Source organism: Ochotona princeps, chromosome 2, assembly GCF_030435755.1.
Source record: "Ochotona princeps isolate mOchPri1 chromosome 2, mOchPri1.hap1, whole genome shotgun sequence".
In the NCBI taxonomy this organism is placed as follows: domain Eukaryota; kingdom Metazoa; phylum Chordata; class Mammalia; order Lagomorpha; family Ochotonidae; genus Ochotona; species Ochotona princeps.
In genome coordinates this window covers 69867348-69889917 of record NC_080833.1, presented here as the reverse complement: position 1 = coordinate 69889917, position 22570 = coordinate 69867348, and positions in this window count along the sequence as shown.

Genomic DNA, 22570 nt, shown 5'->3' with positions numbered 1-22570 from the left:
TTATTAATTGCTCTGGGTTGTATGGAAATTTTCTTCTTCATAATGCTTCCAACCAATGAACACGACAAATTCTTCTACCTATTGTTCTCTCATTTGATTTCTTTCATATACATACATACATATAAGCTCATAATTATAGAAATGTATATGTTTATAATGTATAATGCATTAAATATTTAACATTTTGTATATATAATCCATATATATGAATATATAAACTAATCTTGTGCTAAGTACAATGTATAATTATATATCATTTAAATATATAATAATTGTACCAATTAATAGTTAAATATATAATAATATGTGTTGTATAATTATTAATATAAAATATAATATGTTAACATAAATTTCATCATAGAGACATTTTATATCCTTGGTGAAATTTATTTTAAGTATTAAACTTTATAGCTATTATGAATTATTCTACTGTTACGAATTCTTCCTCTAGCATGTCATCGCTGTTGTCTGTTGTGTGTTGACTTTATATCCTAGAACTTTACCTGTTATGAATTCCAGTGATATCTTAGTAGAGTGTTTAAGTTTTCCTATTTATAGAATCATGTCATCTCAAACAGAGCTATCCTGACGCTCTTATTTACTGTTTATATCTTTGTTTTATATATATATTTTTTCAAATGGCTCTGGCTGGAAATTCTAGATTGAAGTTGTATTGAGTAGCAAGCAATGATGAAATATGGAAATCCTTGTCTGGTTCTTGATATTTGTGGAAATGCTTTCAATATTTCCCCATTCAATTATTCTGGTTGTGGGTTTGTCACATATTTCTTCAATTGTGATGAGGAATATTTCTTCTTTACCCATTTTCTTAAGAGTTGAATGGTTTTGTATATTTTGTAAGGTTTGTGTAGTTTATTTGTATAGTAGCTTGTATTCTTAAAAAATGATGTTGCATTTTACCAAATGCTTTATCTACACCTTTTGAGGTAATTATACAATTTTGTTATTTCCAAAATTTGTTAGCATGATGTATCGTATTTATTAGTTGGTTATGTTGAACCACCCTTGCTCACCAGGAATAGGCCCCAATTAGTCTCTGTGGATGATCTTAAAGAGACATTGTTCTATTTGAATAGCTAGTATTTTATTAAAGCTTTCTGAATCTCTGTACACCAGGGATATGGGTTTATAATTCTCTTTCTCTGTTATATTTTCTTCTTATTTAGGGATTACCATGATGACAGCCTCATGAAAGGAGTCCAACAGATTTTCTTCCTTTTCAATTGTTTTGAATAGTATCAGAATAGTTGAAAGTAACTCTTCTTCAAAAGTTTGATAGAATCAGCAGTGACACTTTCCTTTGTTGGGGGAATCTTAATTATTAATTAAATCTCTGTTTTGACAATTGGTCCATTTAGATTTTCTAGCCTGACAGAATCAACTTAGGTAGACTGTACATGTCCACAGAAACACTGATTTCTTCTTAATTTTCCAAGATTCAGCATATAACTGTGTAGTGATCCCTAGTTATTCTTATTTCCATATTGTCTCTTGCAATATCTCCTAGTTAATCTCTGATTGTGTTGATGTATTTCTTCTTCATCTTTATTTGGTAATTGAGCCAATGGCTTATCATTTTTTAAAAAAGCAAGCTCCTCATTTCACTTTTCTTTTAATTTCATTTTGTCTGTTTCTTTTGTCTCTAATTTCAATTATTTTTTCTCCCACTAATTTTAGATTTTGACTTCATTGTTTTCTAGATCCATGAGATGGATTTTTAGATTATTTATATGATATCTTTTTAATTTCTTGATGCAGGTACTAAATAATCTGAATTAAAACTGCTTTAGCTGCATCTTAAAAGTTTTATTTGGTGTGTTGTCTTTGTTTCCAAGAATATTTAGATCCCATTTTAATTTCTTCAAAGATCCACAACTCATTCATTAGCATTTTGTTAAGTCTCCATTAACTTGCATAGTTTCTTAAGTTCTTAAGTTCCAGCTTTATTCCATCATGATTGTAAAAATGTGTTATTATTTAACTTTTTTAGGATTTTTGAGACTTGCCTTATGGCCAAGCATATATTCTATTCTAGAGAAAGTTCAGCACACTGATGAGTAAAATGTATACTCTGGGGCCTGGCGGCGTGGTCTAGCGGCTAAAGTCCTTGCCTTGAAAGCCCCGGGATCCCATATGGGCGCCGGTTCTAATCCCGGCAGCTCCACTTCCCATCCAGCTCCCTGCTTGTGGCCTGGGAAAGCAGTTGAGGATGGCCCAATGCATTGGGACACTGCACCCACGCGGGAGACCCGGAAGAGGTTCCAGGTTCCTGGCTTCGGATTGGCGCGCATCGGCCCGTTGCGGCTCACTTGGGGAGTGAATCATCGGACGGAAGATCTTCCTCTCTGTCTCTCCTCCTCTGTGTATATCTGGCTGTAATAAAATGAATAAATCTTTTTAAAAAAATGTGTACTCTGTTGTGGGATGAAATGTTCTATAGATATCAATGCTGTCCATTTGATCAATTGTATATAGTATCTGTTTCTTTATTATTTATGCTAGTTGATCTGTTGTTTTATTAAAGTGTATTTTGTTGTCACCAATTATTATCCTATTGGAATTTCTGTGTTCTTTTATCTAGTAGCATTTATTTTAAATAGCTAGGTGCCCTGGCTTTGGGTGTGTATACATTTACTATAGGCATATCTTTTTACTGAGCTGGACCTTTAATTATTGCTCAATGTCCTTGTTTCTCTTTGTTGAGAGTTTTTGTGTTGAAGTTTATCTTGTTTTGTATTAAGATAGCTGCTTCAGATGTGTTTTGCTTTCTGTTAACATGGTCTATCTTTTTCATTGTTTTACTTTTGGTCTGTTTTTATCTTTGTTATTGGGGTGTTTTTCTGCAAGCAGGAAATAGATGGATCCTGATGGTTTTTCAATGTATTTATTTTTATTGGAAAGGCAAATACACAGAGAGAAGAAGATACAGAAAGAAAAAAGAAATCTTCCATCTGTTGGTTCACTCCTCAAGAGGCTATAATGGATGGAGCTGAGCCAATCCAAAGCAAGGAGCAAAGAGCTTCTTTTGGGTTTCCCACTTCGGTGCAGGGTCCCAACGGCTTTGGGCTGTCCTTCACTATTTTCCTGGGGCAGAAGCAGGGAGCTGGATGGGAACTAGAATATCCAGGACATAGATTTGCACCTATATAGAATGGCAGCCCATGCAACGCAAGGACTTTAATCACTAGGCTACTGCACTGGGACCTGAGGATATTTTTTAATGCATTGTGCAAATCAATGTCATTTAATTAAAGACTTTAAGGAATTTGTATTCAAAGTTATTGTTGATAAAGAATGACTGGGCCCTGACATTTTTTTCCATATATAGTCTTATTGCTTGTTTTGGACTTTTACTGTAATTTTTCTAGAAGATTCTCCTTCTTTGCATGCTTTGCTAATGATGTCATAGAATGTGCCTGTGTGCACTACTTCAATAAACATACATTTTATTAAGGATGAATGGTGACAATTTTTTAAAATTTTTGCTTGTTTGGAAGGTTTTTATTTTCCTTTTTTTCATAAATGACAACTTTTCAGGTTAGAGCATTAAAGAGTTAAGCTTATGAGTATAAACTAAATTGAAAATATGCCAATGTAAAAACTTAAAAAATATACATAAAATGGAGGGAGGATTGGGAATGACTGAGCTTTGAAAACAAAATTGTTTGGTTTTCTCTGTGGAAATGGGATTATAGGAAGCAAAAATAATCAGAGATGACTTCTTTTCTATCAAGAAAGATTGCATCATAGAAAAAATATTTATATATAGGACTATTTACCCTACTTAGAATATTAATGTATAAAATTTTCCTTTTTCTAGCTTTGAAGTTCTGTTTTAAAATAAAGCACTTCTTCATTGTAGGGAAAATGAGGAATAAATACCCATTTCACATTCTTGTTCATGAAAATAAATTTAACACCATCCATTTCCACACATATAAAATACAGAAATATTTTCCCAATGTGAGGAAAATAATAAATGTTTTATAATTTATCACTGAGATCCTCTGATTATTGTCAGGGCTTCACTTGGCAAAGACTCTCACTTTTTTTTTTTAAGATTTACTTGATTTTTATTGTAGTGTCAGACTTTTAGAGACAGGAGAGACAGACAAAAAGATTTTCAATCTTCCACATGGTGCTGGGTTCCAAGGCTTGGGACTGTCCTCTACTGTTTTCCCAAGCCACAACAGGGAGCTGGAAGGGAAATGGAGCAGCCCAGATTTGAACCAGCTCCTATATGATGGTGGAGTAAGAGGAGGACTGTAGCCATTTGGCTACTGTGCCAGGCCCAAAGCTTCTTTCTTTATTCCTAAACCTGTGACCTGTTCTAATTATAAATTTGTATTTTTACATCAAATTACCGAGATAACAATTTTCAATTATTCAGTGGCATAATAGTTTTGTTTTAAAAATATACTTTTAGGGCTCAGTGCTGTGGCCTAGCAGCTAAAGTCCTTGCCTTGAAAGCGTCGGGATCCCGTATGGGCGCCAGTTCTAATCCCGGCAGTCCTGCTTCCCATGCATCTCCCTGCTTGTGGCCTGAGAAAGCAGTCGAGGACGGCCCAAAGCCTTGGGACACTGCACCTGCATGGGAGACCTGAAAGAAGCTTACTGCTCCTGGCTTTGCATTGGCTCAGCTCTGGCAGTTGCTGCTGTTTGGGGAGTGAATCATCGGACGGAATATCTTCTGTGTCTCCTCCTCTCTGTATATCTGGTTTTTAATAAACTACTTTTTTGAAGAGGAAAAAACTAGCATCTCAACTTTTTGAGTGCAGCCGTCACATGGGAGTGCATGTGTGTGTTTGTGATGTGCATGTGAGTATCTGCATGTGTGTGTATGCATCAATCTTAGGCAAACATGAATCACTCAAATGTGTTTTGAGATTTGATTCACTGTAGGCCCAGATGCAATAGTTAAATATTGACTGCCTTGGAGTAGGCTAAATCTCCAACTGTGATACCAGCCTCCTATCCTGGTATCAGTTCATGTCTGGGCTGCTCCACTTCCAATCTTGCACTCTGCTTATGACCTAGAAAAGCAGTGGTGACAGTTTAAGTCCTCGGGTCCTCCACTCACATGGGAAACCTGAAAGAAGCTGTTGGCTCCTGGCTTTGTATCAGCTCAGCCCCAGCTGTTGAGATAGCTTGAGGAGTGAACCATCAAATGTAAGATCTCTCTCCTCCATCTCTCCTTCTCTCTCTCTTTCTCTCTCTCCTTCTCTCTACCTCTGCCTCTCCTATAAAAATAAAATAAATGTTAGAAATAGAAACTTAAATGAAAAAACTATTCCAGGAGGAGTTGATATAGCCAAGAAATCTTGTAGTATTCAATGAAATATAGCCAATAAAAAGTGACTGGAGACAGATAAAAATTAATGCAACTGAGGAAGAAAGGATGAGGATTCTTAGTATAGATAGATAGAATAGTATGAAGGAAATCCTAATGTTGAATGAGTAGGGCTGATCTAGGTGGTTAACCCAAGAAGGAGCTAAGATAAGGCAAGAGCTTCAGAGACATACAGGATCTACACCATTTATACAATTTTATCTTGAGATTGTTTGCATCCATTGACTTAAGAGGAAAGGGACTACATTAAGGAGTCTTAAGTAGCAGTGTGGCTTGATTGATTGATTATGAGCTGGTTACCAGTTCAGAAAGTTTCTTCCAGCCATAGAATGGTGAACAGTCGTTCTCATGTCCTTTTCGGCACAACTCTCCTGAATTTACACTTTTCTGGAGACCATTCACTATTTGGGAGAACTTAGAATTGTAGGTGACATCACTTGTTCACAGAGATATTCTCTGCCTTGGGCTTACTGAAAGTCAGAATTTCTGCCATGTGAATGTAAATGTTCAAATTCTTGAGGAGTAAGAGAATCAGGAATCTGAGCCAAGGATTATGACATGCAGAGATCCATTCTACTAAAGGATGTTAACAAGTCACAGTAAAAAAAAAAAAAAAAAAAAAAAAAAATCTCACTGTCTGTGGCTCCTGTTCCACAAGCTTCATTGATTCTGTAATTTCCATAGTCTAACTGAAGCCATGATTTCCAAAGGTCACCCCATTTCAGCACTAATTTCTTCTTGTGTAGCCATCTAAAATTTCTTACTTAAAAAAAAAAACAAAAAACATTACTTTCTCTTTTCTCCATTATTGTCTTTCAGGGGAAAAACACTTATCAACATACCCATCAAGTATAAAGCGATTTTTGTATCTATGTAGTTATGTGACTTTTACTCTTAAACATGCCATTTCTCATTATTTTTATCATATATATGACAATGATATATTTAATAATTTATTAGCTTTATGCTAATTTTAATGCTACATGTTAATCTTAGGTCCCTCAGGTTTTAAAGGGAAGGGAAAATTAAAAGCTGAGGGACTTTCTGTGTGACAAAATTAAAGCTTAGAAAATAATTTTTAAAATGGTAAAGCGTTTTGTCACTAAAATATAACAATATTGCCAATTTTTGTTTGACATATCTACATTTGTTTACATCCATTACTCCAAATCTAAATCAGGTTTCCTTTGTCTAGCCTCTCAGTTGTAATCTACAACTTTATTGCCTTTATTAATTCATATGGGTTAAGTAATGTGACAGTAACAACTCCCACGTTTGTCTTGTTCTTGCTCAGTGCTTCTCAGTTGGGAGTCTTTGGCTCCTATAGCCAGGGTAACACATAATTGGCAGATTTTCCATGATTCCATGTCATGATCAGTTTTAGAAGTTTATTGTGACAGCAAAAGATTATTAGAAAATTAAGTTCAAATAATTAAATACTTTGCTGCAGGAAATACTTCCACCCACAATTTATTCATCAGGATTTATAGTTGGTCACAACTAACTTCACTTAGACTAATCCTCTTTGTAGTAAGAAATGGAAAAATATATTCTTTTTTTTAAAGATTTATTCATTTTTTATTACAGCCAGATATACACAGAGGAGGAGAGACAGAGAGGAAGATCTTCCGTCCGATGATTCACTCCCCAAGTGAGCCGCAACGGGCCGGTGCGCGCCAATCCGAAGCCGGGAACCTGGAACCTCTTCCGGGTCTCTCGCGTGGGTGCAGTGTCCCAATGCATTGGGCCATCCTCAACTGCTTTCCCAGGCCACAAGCAGGGAGCTGGATGGGAAGTGGAGCTGCCGGGATTAGAACCGGTGACCATATGGGATCCCGGGGCTTTCAAGGCAAGGACTTTAGCCACTAGGCCACGCCGCCGGGCCCGGAAAAATATATTATTAAACACAAATTTCTTTCATTATTTATAATAATCTAATGACAATATTAGGGTACAATAGTTATCTTTTAAATTATGTTTTAAAGTTAGTATTTATCGATAAAAATTTATTTTTAAAATTATTTTTTTCTGTATAGACTGCTGTTTTCTTCATAATAATATTTTCTTGTAATTTAATCATATTGAATTTCTATAGAACAAAGATTCAATTAACTACCTTACATGACAGTTTTAATATCCTTCTACTAAAACTGAGAAAAATTATATTTAGAAAAAAAAATTAGTTGCAGCAGGGCTTAGAGCAAGGAAGGGAAAAGTCAAGATTTGAACCCAAGTCTAATAAAAGTTTAATAAGTAGGTAATAGAGGTGCACTAGTCTAGATTTCCAAGGATCTTCTGCACTTCAGATCAAGTTTTATGTCTTCTGTGAATCTAAAACTTTAGACCTCAGTGAAAATTCCTTCTCCCCAGATTTTTGAATGATTGACTATATAAATTATTTAGTTTTATCTGTCAGTAATTAACATTCAATTTTGTCAAATTGAATTCATACTATTAATTGTGAAATGCTAGTTACTGTAAAATCAAGAAGTGTGGTTCTCGATTTATTAGCATTATATTACAAATATGCATCTGATGAGTTATTAGTGAAGGACTATCATTCTTTTTTATTTTTTAAGATTTATTTATTTTTATTGGAAAGTCAGATATAAAATGAGGAGGAGACACAGAGAGGAAGATTTTCTTGTCTGCTGATTTATTCCACAAGTGGTGTCCACATTGGCCAGTGATGAGCAGATCCCAACTCAGGAGCAAAGAACCTCTTCTGGGTTTCCCATGTGGATGCAGTCTCCCAAGACTTTTGCCGTCCTCTGCTCTTTCCCAGCTCATAAACAGGAAGTGAGATCACCCAGGACATCCCATATGGGATACAGGTACTTGAAAGGTGAGCACTTTAGCCACTAAGCTACAGTACCCAGGGCTGTCATTCTTTCCTTTGGTAGCACTACTATTCTGTTACACGACTAGCTACCGAAGAATCATCTGTCACAGATATGTATATGGCCATCAATTTTCATGGATGTAAATATTAAGATGCAATATTAAATAAAAAGATTTCTGTAATTCGAACACATTGCATTTCCAAATGAACTCTCAGAATGGACCCTGTAGGTGGAGCCTTTACCCTGAGGAGAGTTGGTAGCACCTCTTTTTCAAGGACTCTCTCTATAACTCCACTTTAACTAATTACTACCTCAGCCAATCGTGTACTTGCTATTACCAGAATTTGTCTACCGATTTAATAAATTCAGATGCTTCACTCTGTGGGCACATGAACCCAGATCTCTTGGCATTTTCTCCACCATTTTTGTTTATGCAATTTTTGAAATTTCCACATTTTGAATGCTTTTCTTTCTGCCTGCCTGTCATCATCTTTCTCTTTCCACTCTCCATCTTTTTAATTTCTATGATCCATCATATTAACTTGCATTGATTACATGTTTGTTTCATAGGATAGAATTACTGCAAGAACCTGTTAAGTGATTCCCCTGCATTCTGTTTTGCCTTCCTCCAGGAAATTCTCTGGACTGTATCAAGATTGACTCTCAAAATACAAATCTCATGTCAAATTCCTATGCAATACATTACATAATTTTCCATTGCTCATTCAATAAATATGAAATAATTCAATTTGGTTTGAGAGTTATTTCAAAATCTTGCAAAATTTATTTGAAGTTTTAGTCCACTCAACCCATTTAATTCTTTTCAGTTATCTTTAGATTTCTTGAACATTCAGTCTCTCTGTATTACATTTAAAAAAATCCTAGGATTGCAGTACATTATTTCTTAGCAGAATAATGCTTTCCCCCCCTTTTTCCCTCTCCATTCAATTTTTTTTTTCCATTTTCATGTCCTGGATTATGTCTCTTGCTCAGGACGCTAGCATGGATTGTTTCATCTTCTTTAGCCATTTAGGTCTGATTTAGATGTCCCTCTTGTGGTCAGTGCACACTGAATCACCCTGAGATTTTTATGTGGAGTTATATCAGCTAATCCTCCTAATAAGTCACTATGCAATGAACCCCAGAAGTAGTTCCAGCCGATCATTCACAAATCTAGAATCCTAACATGTTTTCAATTAAACCATTAGCTTCTATTTTTGCATTTCAAAATTAAGTTGCTAATGCTACCTCAAAACCAGGTTTCTGAAATTGTTTAGGTGTTTAAAATATACTAGGTCCCACAAGAAATGTGTAAGTTTAGAGTATATATGAAGCATATGTTTAAAGTATATTTCTGTGAAGAAAATATCCGAATTACAGAATCAAAAGACATGAGATGTATTTCTACATGTCTCCAATTACAAGTAACCAATTATGTTGTGATTAGTTGCATGCATATTTTGGTAAGTGATAGTTAATAAAATATTTTTATACTATGTTATAAAGTCACCTAGAAATATGACATTTTTTAGTTTCTGTTTTACTGTGGTGACATTCATTTCAATTTTGGTTAGTTTACACATTGAAACAAAATGGAAAGTTTTTTTTTTTTCCTAATTGCTCACATTGCCAAGTTTGGAATATGAAAAATCAAGCTGTGCTCGCTCTGGTTCAATATCACCTCAAGTAATAAAATTTCTGCAATTAGCACTTCGCCGACAGTTCGCTTGGTGATGCACAGGGCGGAATGGGAGCCAGCTCAGTCTTCCATGGCTGTAATATTGCAGCATAGCTAAGGGAAGTGTAAATTTTCAAAGAAAAGACAGTGGATAAGTCCTAGAGATACCCAGGGAGCTAATCTGCTGGATAAGAAGATGACATTTTTTATGTGGTTAACTTCTCTGAATATATTCAAATTATAGCTACAGCTTGTGGTTATCAGTACTTCATTTTCAAATGGAGCTTGTATTTTCTGGGCTCTTGTTTCTGTGTAAATCTTTACTGTAAACATTTTATGATTTGTAGTTTGTATATGCTTTATAAATTGTTTGCAAATGAATTGAACCAATTTAGATAAAATTTAAATACTGGTGTATTTCAAAACAAACCTGTTTACTTATCTATACCTTCAGGGAGATTAAAACAATTAAAAGAATCCCATGTTTAAGAAACCAATTCTGTAAAGTAATATCCTTAAATGTAAACTAGTATTCTTTTTGAGAAATATTTTAAAATTTATAATTTTATTTATGATTTTTATCAATTTTGGTATATATATTATTGTAAGAAATTTGTGCAGAGTACATTCTGCAGTGTGCTATAGTCCATTAAGCTTCCCTCAAATTATTCTTACTCTAGATTAATTATCCTTTACCTATTGATCCACAGAATTTTATCATAGCTTTTACCTCAATGCTGTACAGGTGGTTATAGGATTTTTTTACTTTCAAACCACCCTCCTTTTCTTCCATGCACAGCACCTGTAAAATTAGCTTTTGTCTTCCAGAGTGGACATTTTTGGAAAGTGTGGAGCCATGATGAATCTGAAATATCACACTGGCAGGTAGCAAGCATACCTGCCAGTCAGCAGATGAACTGACTGAGGTTCAAAAATTTTGTTTTTCCTAAAGCGCAAATCTTCATGGTTCCATAGTAATCTAAAGAGTATGTAGAACAGTAGTTTCCTTTCATTTTTTTTTTTTTACTTTCACACCATTAAGTATAATACACATAATACACTCACTAGAGGAAAGAAACCCTCCATGACTAACCAGATTCTTGTGGAAAGGGGCAATGTTAGCTCCAGAAGCTAAGTGCCTTAGGGTACATACTGGGAGAAACAAGAAAGTCACCCTGAGTCAATTTATTAAATTTTGGTACTTAGTATTCCAAAGTTTTTCCAGCATGAGTATTGATAACATTTCTGTTTCTAGAAAAGCAAATAAACCTTAGATAGTGCTTGTAAAGTGATTACTTTTATTCGCTTTTACTGACCTATGTTTAAATTGCTTTATTACATGAACTATGTGTCATAACTCACTCTAACATATTCACTCAAAGGATTTTATTTCACTTGTTATTGTCTGTTTATGTTTATTCAAGACAGACCTTTAAAAGTCCCGTATCGATCTTACGTCCCCTATTCAGCATACACGTCATAGATGGAAAACATCTAGATTTAAAGTTTTAATTTCTGCAAATGAAATGTATGTACTGTTTTATCAAATTTTAAAACTTTAAATTACAGATACATTATTTTGTCTTTAGAGAAGTTTGTCTTTTCTCCTGCATGTTAGTAAATATATCAGGCTAATATCTTAGAATACAAAGAATACAAAAGAATTACAAATATATGATTTTTTAAAGATTTGTTTATTTTTTATATCAAAGTCAGATATACGGAGAGGAGGAGAGACAGAGAGGAAGATATTCCGTCCGATGATTCACTCCCCAAACAACAGCAACTGCCAGAGCTGAGCCAATGTGAAGCCAGGAGCCAGGAACCTCTTCCAGGTCTCCCATGCAGGTATAGGGTCCCAATGCATTGGGCCGTACTCGACTGCTTTCCCAGGCCACAAGCAGGGAGCTGGATGGGAAGTGGAGCTGCCGGGATTAGAACTGGAGCCCATATGGGATCCTGGCGCATTCAAGGCAAGGACTTTAGCCGCTAGGCCACAGCACCAGGCCCGCAAATATATAATTTGATAAAATTTTCTAATGTCTAGGTTTGGAAAGATATTTTATACTATTTATTTATTTATAGGTAAATATAGCATTTTCAATATAACATGATTTTTGAAAAATGCTAATATGAAGGAATGTTCTTAATATCAATATTCAACTTTCTAAATAATATTGCAGCAAGTCTTTGGAGAAGTACATTTTCTATTGCTCTTATTTTCCATGTCAATTGTTTTATGGTAATTTTGTATATTATTGGAGTTACTTAAATACAGGTCTTTTCAGTACTTAATTACTAAGGGGTGACTGAATTGTGCCCAGATCTTTTTAATACTTAGATATAAAGCACTTGAGGCCTGCATTCTGTTATATTAGGCAATACCTAGATGAATAATGAATTGGCCTCATCCTTCTTATGTGATTCTAAAAGTCAAACTACACCAACTGAATATTTTTATTCTCTGCAAATATTTCCATTTAACAGCTTATTTAAAAGAATTTTTAAATCTTCTCATTATGTCTTAACAGCATGATATCATTTTATACTTTTTGACTTCTCTATTTGATATAGAATAAAATTGCATCATGTGGGCAGGATATATTCAACTAAATAGATAGTCTTCAATTTAGAAGCTTTCCAGAGTCAAACTGAGTCAATCTATGCTTGAAGAGTCTTCCACAAAAAGAATCATACATAAATTACTGCACGTTTAAAGGTTTCTGATTTTAATCTAATAACTGAAATATCAAAACTACATTCTAATGCAGGCATTTAATCATCACTAACAGGTGTTCTCATCAGATTTAGGAACCCTGCAGCAAGATTTATTAGTGTCAGAATGCTAAAATTCTACATTTAGCACCAGAATCCCTTTTAAATGGCATTTAGATTTTATATCTCAATCTACTTTGAATCCTCTGAGCATTCTATTTTTATTAGCATTTGGTTGGTTAAAAAACAATCAAAGATTTTTAAACTATCCTAAGACCATACACTTATAATAAGAAAACTGTTGTCTTTCTAGAATGTAGTTGCTTAATTTGCTTATAAAATCACTTCCTCAGGTTGGAACAAGATTTTAAACTACCCTTTTGAAACTCCAATCTGGTATTCTGAAAACACTGTATCAGCATTTAGATGTAATAAAAATGGAAATCTAGAAGCATAATAAATGTAATCTAGCACAGCACAAGAGTATGGTGTGCGTGTGTATGTGTGTTTCTGTGTGTGTTTGTATTATCTATTTCAGAGATGCTAGAGTAAATACATATTAATTGCATCATTCTTTAAGAGGACTCTAGATTCTAAATATGTAATGCCTTGAGGTTGCCACCATTACTCTCCCATTAGCATTTCTGGCTAGCCCCAGCTCCATATAACACTGGACTGAAAGGGTACTTGGCATTCCATGGATGAACTAAGCAGGTGTTTTCATTATGTTTTAAATGTACAGTTTACTAAGTAAATAAATTTAAATAGAGATTGTTCCAGAAATCAAAATGTATTTATATTTCACAGCCATGACATTTGTGGTTGCCTTATTTTTATATAATTAAAATAAAATCAACTATATTGAACAATAATAGTGCACTGTATATAATCTGATATTTGGTGATTCAGAAAGCACTTTAGGCTATTATGATCTTCTCAGAGTCAAGCTTACTACATAATGCTTTTTATTGTACTGCTAAAATGTGGAGATATTGATTACCAGTGATTTCCAGTAGCTGCAATATTTTATAAACTGATTTTCCATATCTTCTCTTAACAACAAGAATATCAGAATACAGACTTCACAATACTCATATATATTATATATTCACAGTTGAATCTCAAGTATATCATTATACATTTTTTAAAATGAAGCATGTGATTTGTCTTTAAATGTCTCTTCCTCCTTCATTTTGACCAATTTATATCCCAAAATATCTACTTTCAAAGCCTTAAACTGCTAATGTCATCCTCATCTATTATTTCATTCTTTCTGCTGTAAATTAGAATGGTCATTTTAACATGTGCCTCTAAGCACTTAATAGACACTCTGATTGGGCTCCTCTCTATCATGAAATCTCATTTTGACTTGAACAAAAATGGGCAATATTGTTAGTTTATACTTGCCAGAGTCTACCACATACCATGTAAATTTATTATTATCTAATTATCTAATTATTTTATAATAATTATTATAAAATTATTATTTAAATGTTTAAAGCAACAAAAATACTGCCTGCTTGCAAATCTCATTTGATTTTCAACTGCGTTTCCTTTTGGACTGTTTTTGTAATCTGTCATGGTTGTTTCCACGATGACACTCATGACCATAAAATGATTCATGTTTCAGAATATTTGTATTCACTTTTAATCTTCCTAGAAATGCCTTCCCACAAATGTATTACAGATTCACTTCTTCATTTAATTTGGGTGCTTTGTTTAACTATTATCTTCTCATTTAGGAGTGTACCAAAAATTAAGATAAAGTTTGATAATTTTCCCAATTTGATAGAGCTAGATATTGATACTTGCTCTTCAATTCTATATTTCTCTGGTAAAAGAGCCAAATTGTTTCCCATACAGTTCAAATTATTGATATTACCATGGCACTTACATTCTTTGTTTTTTTTCCTTTCTTATCCCTTTGATATATCTGACAGAGCTGTGGCAATGATTTTTTTCTAGATCTGGAAAAATGTCAACAACTTGTAATGCCATGTTATTGAATTAACTCTTTCTCACATTTCTATTTCCAAAAAGTTTTTTTTCAATTTTTGGCACATAGTTGAAATGTCAGTTCCAGCATAATGTATTCTGAGAGTTTAGGGTGTGTAATTTAATTATTTACTAGAGACTAACATATAGTTTTTGACTTCAGAGTAAGACTTTGTGGATTTGAAAACTGGATATAATGTTGGATAGTCTCTCTGTTTTTTAAAAATTGGTAGATGCCCGGGCCCGGCGGCGTGGCCTAGCGGCTAAAGTCCTTGCCTTGAAAGCCGCGGGATCCCATATGGGCGCCGGTTCTAATCCCGGCAGCTCCACTTCCCATCCAGCTCCCTGCTTGTGGCCTGGGAAAGCAGTTGAGGACGGCCCAATGCATTGGGACACTGCACCCGCGTGGGAGACCTGGAAGAGGTTCCTGGTTCCTGGCTTCGGATCGGCGCGCATCGGCCCGTTGCGGCTCACTTGGGGAGTGAATCATCGGACGGAAGATCTTCCTCTCTGTCTCTCCTCTGTGTATATCTGGCTGTAATAAAATGAATAAATCTTTTTTTAAAAAAATTGATAGATGCCCATATATATCAATTTTTAAAATCTTTATGATGAGACTAATTGGATTAGCTACCAATTAAGTATTTTTATAAGCATTATTCAGGTCAACGCACGAAAACAACTTATAACACCTGACACTTGGTTTGCAATGTCAAGCCTGGCTGTTACTATTTATTCACTCCTGTATATTTATTCTTTTCTTATTGCATTTCATTTTATCACATCGTTTCATAGGCTCTGAGGTTCCCCCAATCCCTGCCCATACCCTCCCCCCATGGTGGATAACTCCTCCTTACTGCAGTATTATAGTTCAAATCCAGTCATGCTTCTTTCATTGCAAGCATGTACCATACATAGAGTCCAGCATCTTATTGTCCAGATAAATTCAACAGTTTCTTGGGGAGACCATCTCTGGTCTAAAAGCAGAGCTGGCAGAATATTGTCCTTACCAATTAAAAGCCATAACATGACATGAACAACAGGCAGGAGCCCTGAACGGTCTGCAGAAACAGAAGAACAGTAAACTCCCTTCGGTACTGGGACGAGGAGCTTTCTATGGTCCTTACTTAGTTCCAACTTCAGATCCCCACCCTCTCCTGCAATGACCATCAGGGTCGCTCCGGAATCCCCCTAAAAACAAAACAAAACAAAACAAATCAAAAACAACAACAAAATTAGAATAGATAGAGAACAACACGGAAAGATTAGAACCTGTATATTTATTCTAGAATCATTTAAAGGGTGTTAAGAAATTTAAATGTAGAACAAGAAAAAAAAGAATGAATGATTAAATAAAAATTACAAAAAAGTAGAAAATATAGAAAGATGTACATTTCTTTTTTCTTTTTCTATAATTATTTAAATTAATTAATTTCATGATACAGTTCCAAAGACACAGGGATTCTTCCTCCCCCCACTGATTTCCAATATTTTAATACAATAATATAGTCCTTCAGATACAGTCATAGGTCCATCATTTTGCTATCTAAGTGTGTATCCTGATATTGTAGGTATGTACAATGGCACAGAGTGCAGCATCCTATTGTCAAGATACACTCAAGAGTTTAATTGATAGGGATGGTGCTCTGCTGGCTCTACCTTCAGACCAGAGATGGTCTCCCCAAAAGCTGTTGAATTTGTCTGGGCAATGAGATGCTGGACTCTATGCTTGGTATATACTTGCAATGAAAGAATCTCAACTGATTTTGAACTGTGGTAATGCAGCAAGGTGGAGGAATCCACCATGGGGGGAGGGTTTGGGGAGGGGTGGGGGGAATCCCAGTGCATATGGGACTGTGTCACATAATGCAATGTAATTAATAATAATAATTAAAAACCTTCAGATGTAAAATTACCAAATATATAGACAAAAAACAAAAACAAAATAAAACAAAAAAGATATATTTAAGAGTTTCATTGGGAGTCTGTCTTTGATTTGGAAGTAGTGATTCATATCATATTATATCTTCACATCTTGATACGATAGTTCCTGTTATACAGATTCTCTAGTGACTATATGTACATTTATGCTTACATCTACATCTACTGATCTTGTAGTTTGCATGAAGTTCTCCTTACATCAGACTAATATCCAGTATTTACAAAGAGCTTCTGAAACTCAACAACAGCAGAACAAACAACCCTGTGAAACATGGGGGAAGGAAATGAACATTTTTCAAAATAACTAATTTAAATGGCTAATAGAAATTTGGAAACATACTCAGGCTCTCTATCTAACAGGGAAATGCAAGTGAAAAACATATTGAGGGCCTAGTGTGATGGTCTGGTAGCTCAATCCTCACCTTGCATGCTTGGGAACCTGGTTGTTCCACTTTCATTCCAGCTCCCTGCTTGTGGCCTGGGAAAGCACTAGAGCATAGGTCAAAGCCTTGGGACTCTTCACCCATGTGGGAGACACAGAGGAAGCTTCTGGATCCTGGCATTGGCTCACCTCAGACCACTACAGCCACGTGGGGAGTGAATCTGCACATGAAAGATTTTTCCATCTGTCTGTCCCTCTCTGTGTACCTGCCTTTCCAATAAAAACAAACACATCTTTAGAAAGAACACAACCATGCTGAGATTCCACTTAACTCCAGTGAAACTGGCCTACATTCTGAAATCTACTTAACAACACCTGCTAGTGTGGATGTGGGAAGAAATGTACCATCCTTCACTGCTGGTGGGAGTGTAGGTTAGTAAATCATTGTGGAAATTAGTATGGGGAGTGCTAAGAGAACTGAAATTTGACTTGCCATCTGACACAGGTATCTTACTGCACAGAACATGCATAAAAGAAATGAAATCTGAGTGTGAGACAGTGACCTGTACCTCAATATTTACTGCAGTTCAATCTACACTAGCAAAGAAAAGCAAACAATCCAGAAGTCTATCAAAAGAGGAGTGTATAAAGAGGCCGTGACACATCTAATCCATAGAATACTACTCAAACATTAAAAAACTGAAATTCTACCATTTACAGCCAGATGGTCCCAACTGGAGACCAATATATACAGTGAAATAAGTCAATCGCAAAAGGAAAAATAGCTTATGTTCTCTCTGAAAAAAATAATGATGTATGTTTATTCTTTAGGAAAAGTCTTCACAGAAAAATCAAGAAACTATATAATCAACACAACTGACTACATCTGTAGCTTTTACTTGTCTATAGGAAAAAGCAATCAAATCACACTATAGCAGAGAAATAACAGAATGAGGTTTAGAGTTTATTTTCAATATATGTGATGAGTTTTAATATCCATATTGAACAACTCACATAAAACAAATATTATCTGAAGAGTAGACCAGATAAACTCAATAGAAAATGGGAAACATAATATGCAAACATCATATATTATACTGTTTTCATTAATTTTTATTGGAAAGTGAGATACACAGAGAGGATGAGAGACAGAGGAAGATCTTCTATCTATTGATTGATTCTCCAAACGGCCACAACAGCCAGAACTGAGCCAATGCAAAGTCAGGAGCCAGGAGCCTCTTCCAGGTCTCCCACACAGGTGCAGGGTTCCAAGGGTTTGGGCCACCCTCTGCTGTTTCTCCAAGCAGGGATCTGGATGGGAAGCAGGGAGCTGATGTTAGAACTGGTGCCCATATGGAATCCTAGAAGCATACAAGGCAAGGATTTTAGCCACTAGGCTATCTCACCGATCCCTGGATTTGCTTTTTTAATGAATGAAAACACAGCCCACAAGCAATATATCTCCTTGCCAGTCTGTCAGATTATGACTAATTTTCTTTATGGACTTTCTAGTTTTGAATCAAAAATGCAGTAATTACTTTGGTTCCACAGTGTTGTTTTCAAACCATTCTCTCTTCCCTAATCCTTAAAATCCCATCTACTTGAATCTCATCCTGTATATCATCCAATACCTCTCATTATTACTGTTATTACACAGAAGAAGCATCTGACTCCTGGCTCCCAGCTTCTGCCTCCAGATCAACGCAGCAGCTGTTGTTATGACCATTTGTGGACTGAACCAATGCATGGAAGATATTTTTTCTTTTCCTTCTCTCCATAACTCATTCAAATTAAAAATAATAATAATAATAATAAAATAAATCTTCAAAAATTAAACCACTCCATTATTTGGAGAGTGAAGTAATAGATAAAGATTTGCCTTTCCTTTTCTCTCCCTTGAGCTTTATTTACTTGAGTTGAAGAGAGAAAAAGAGGGCCCTTACATATACATGGAAGACATGGATGAAGTTCCTGCCTTGGCTGGGCCCAGCCCTGGCCATTGCAGCCATCTGTGGCGTGAACTAAGAGGTTGTTTCCTTTCACTTTCTTTTTTCCTTTCTCTTTCTCTTCTCTGTCTATAACTCTATCTTACAAACAAATCAGTGTATCTTTCACAAAACAGCAAATAAATGTAAAATAGAATCCATTTACACATTTTGTGCCCAGTGTGGTAGCCTAGAGGCTAAAGTCCTCTCCTTATAAGTGCCCAGGGTTCCCGTATCTATGCCAGTTCTAATCCCAGCAGCTCCAATTCCATCTTTCTCCCTACTTGTGGCCTGGGAAAGCAGTCAAGAATAGCCCAAAGCCTTGGGACCCTGCACCTGCTTGGGAGGGAGTCATGATATTGAAGATCTTCCTCTCTGTCTCTCCTTCTCTCTGTATATCTGACTTTACAATAACAATTAAAATGAATAATCTGTTAACACATTTTAAGCATTAACTCTGTGAGTATATGAGAGTGTACTCTTCCAATGCATACGCCTTCAGGGAAGTGCATTTTGAAACAGTAATCACATACCACTACACAACTCTTAGAATTACCGAAATCTGGAACACTGACAACACCAAATGCTGTTGAGAAAATGAAAATAGGGCAAATAAAAGGTAAAGAAGGAAGAGTATGATGAAACTGAGTGAAATGAATAACACCAATATGTATATAAAATTCTCTAAATGTGGCTTATAATTTAAATGCCAGTCTTTCCTGCCAACAAAAGCTAATCAAATTATTGAATCAATATGATTAACATCAAATGATTATTTTTCATGAAATAAAAACTGTGGTTAGCATCTGAAGAATGATTGCATTTTAAGTCTGCTGAGTGATTTGTGAGAAATATTAACTTCAACATTGTATTTATTAGAATTTCAGTTAATTACATTAAGCATTTGCTTTTAAACAACTTTGCTAGATTGCAGAAGTGGAAGTTACTGATGTTAGTTATGTAGTTATCATGATATATAACCATGTGGTCATGAACATGGTCTACTATACTCTTATTCATTCCAAAATCTACATGTATTGAATATCTAATTAAAACATGAATTTATATTTTTCAAAAGAGTTTCCCTGGCCAAATATGTGAGAAAATCTGGAACTTATCAGAATCTTCAACATTGTAAATGCTTATGAATTAAATCAAATTGCATTGTTTTTCAAGAAAACCTAAGTCCTCCACCTTATTTTTGAATTAAACTTGTTTCCACAGATCACATTTCAGATTAAAAAATAACAGATAAGGTAGCCCTGTTTTGAGGTGAATATTGACAAATAGCATTTCATTATTACTGTTTTTTGTTTCATTGAGTAAGGGTATTGATAGATTTTCTTTTAGTATATTTGATTTATAAATACATATTTTTATTAATTTGGTATTGCTTTACCAATTTCTCCATTGATACAATTATCATCCCTCTAAGATCTAATATTTGAGTTTAAATCACGGTGTTTATTAAATGTTTATTTAAACACTTATAGACTCCACAAATATATGCACTATGGTTGCTGACACTAACATATTTCTGTAATTCAAGTTGGCAAAGAAAATTAAGTAAAATTTTTACTGGTATGATACAAACACAATGTTTCAATCATCATCTAATCACAAATTCTGATCTGGTAGCTGTATAAGCTTTTAATTATTGAAACAGTAATAAATAAGGCTGGTTTAATAGAAAGCATTGTAAAATTTAAGATCTGGGAAAGAAAATTAAACCGTTATTATTTTAAAAAGTTGGAAAAACCAATTCAACTCCTCAAATTTACATAGGAGGAAATAAAGTGAGAGATTTGCCCAATATCACAAGCATTCCTTACAAAAAAAACAAGTATTTGAATTAAAACAGATTGATGTTCCTGAAGCAGTATTTTTTGTCTGTTTGCTTGTTTGCAGCATTCTTTGGAATATTTCTTTCTACTTGTCTTCTCCTGTCTCATTTGTATAGCCCATGATATTCTTTTGCATTCATCAGGCACCTTTTTCATCTCAGGCTGAGAGACACTGTTTAACTGGCAGTTGGGGAAGCTCCGTTTTCCTTCATGTGCTGATAGGAAGCATTGCTTGCGACAGAGCTGATTCACAGTGTCAGGGCAGCCTGCCTGAAAACTGGTAGGACGACTTTGCAGCAGCTCTGGGGCCAAACCAAGTCCACAGGCCATATGTCTGGCTCCTCTGTCATAAACAGACAGCCAAGTGTGCGCAATCCCAGGTGTAATGTCACTGGGACCTTATTTGCAAACATATAAACGGATGACATTCAATTATGTTCAGAGGCAATGTTGTCAAAACCACCACGGAAACAATTTACTGGTATTGCACAGTATGTGATTGAGAGAGTCCATTAGCAAGTTTTCATTGCTTAGTTGTTCCATGTGCTTTTGAAGATTCTTTTGCAGCCTGTTGTATAAGCACAAAACACACACTTACACAGCACACTCATGGATGTGACAAAGCTGAGGATTATCACTGAAACAAACTATACACAATAAAGTAGTTACTAATTTATAGGTATTTGTCAATTAAGAAGACAATGACAGTATTTCTACAAGTAGCAGAGAAGAATTATCAGCTAGCATCAAGTAATAGTAGTAAAAATTATGCAAGATTTTAAAATTTCTGAATCCTCTCTTGTTTTCTGTAGTTTTGTAGAAAGCAAAAATAAAATACATCTGCTTTATGTGAGAGAACAAGCAACAGTAATTTAACTTCACGAGAGATTTAGCAGTGTACTTCTAATGTTCTTTGAGTAAATGCGGATGCTAAACAGGCCTATTTCCAGGTTTCATTATTAATGGCATTATTGATGTTAAAAATAAGCACGCAGGAAAGCATGACATTGAACTGCATCTTCACATAACACATACCAGCAATTATGACATTGATGGTTTTCTGAGTTAGCATTTTGCTTTACTAGTTTACATAAATATAGATTATGTCCTTTAGTTTGAAAAAATTAAATGACATGGAGGTAAGGTGGGCAGAGTCAAAGGGAGTATTGTCATAATTTTTATCACTTTCACAGATGTCATAAAACTGAGAACTAAAGATAGATTACTTATCCTAAAGCATCTCTTAATAATATGAGAATCAAAAGTATGTGAAATGTGTTTTCTTATCTATGTTATCAAACCAGCAAAAGGTCTAGTTAATAGCTTCAACTATCACAAGTGTCATACAAGGGAATAATAGATCAAGTGAGCAAGTGGAAGAGCACAATTATGTAAGCCCCAAACCATACAGTATGAGTCGTGCCTTGTCAATACAAGAAAAATGAAAGGATTTCTGAATAAATAGTTGTGATGATAAGGAACCAAAACTTTTGATGTAATAATAGATATCAAACTGTGTTCCAGGTGCTTGGATTCAGCTTTGGAAAAAAGACGAAAAATTTTCAACTTCATAGTGCCTAAGTTATAGGTGGGGTAAGATAGAGTATAAATGGTTTAAAATTTTAAAAACTGTGCTGACTTGTTTGAAGAAAAATGCATATACAGAATGCAGCCTTCCTATATATCTGCTGCTTTGCTTTCTACAACTTCAACTATCAGTGATCAACTGTATTCTGACAACGAAAAATTTCTATTTAAATGATTCAAAATTTGAAATGGTTGGTAGTTTTGAGTAGTGTTATGAAATCTTATGCTA